The 222-nt window shown below is 63.1% G+C and overlaps 1 protein-coding gene across 31 annotated transcripts in view; it reads right to left on the reverse strand.

Moving 5' to 3' along the window:
- PCBP3 (poly(rC) binding protein 3) overlaps positions 1-222 on the reverse strand; it is a 56,224-nt gene that overhangs the window by 8,124 nt on the left and 47,878 nt on the right. The window lies entirely within an intron of this gene.

Here is a 222-nt window from a genome sequence, read left to right on the forward strand (position 1 = left end):
CCCCGGCCCCCACGGCACGGGCTGCGTCTCCCCCCAGCCGGCGGCAGCGCTGGGAACCCTTGGCCCCTGCGGGGGCCTGCAGTGCCAAGCTTTTCATGATGATAAGGAAGCAGTCAGGCCGTTCCCATGTCTTGCGTTTATTGGACCGATTGTTTTCACTGAATGGAGGAAAGCCTTTGGGAGGCCTGGAAGCGCGTGGAAGAGGCAGTGAGAGGTGCTGGG

The sequence above is a fragment of the Corvus brachyrhynchos genome, unplaced genomic scaffold (genome assembly GCF_000691975.1).
Source record: "Corvus brachyrhynchos isolate BGI_N302 unplaced genomic scaffold, ASM69197v1 scaffold79, whole genome shotgun sequence".
Classification (NCBI taxonomy): domain Eukaryota; kingdom Metazoa; phylum Chordata; class Aves; order Passeriformes; family Corvidae; genus Corvus; species Corvus brachyrhynchos.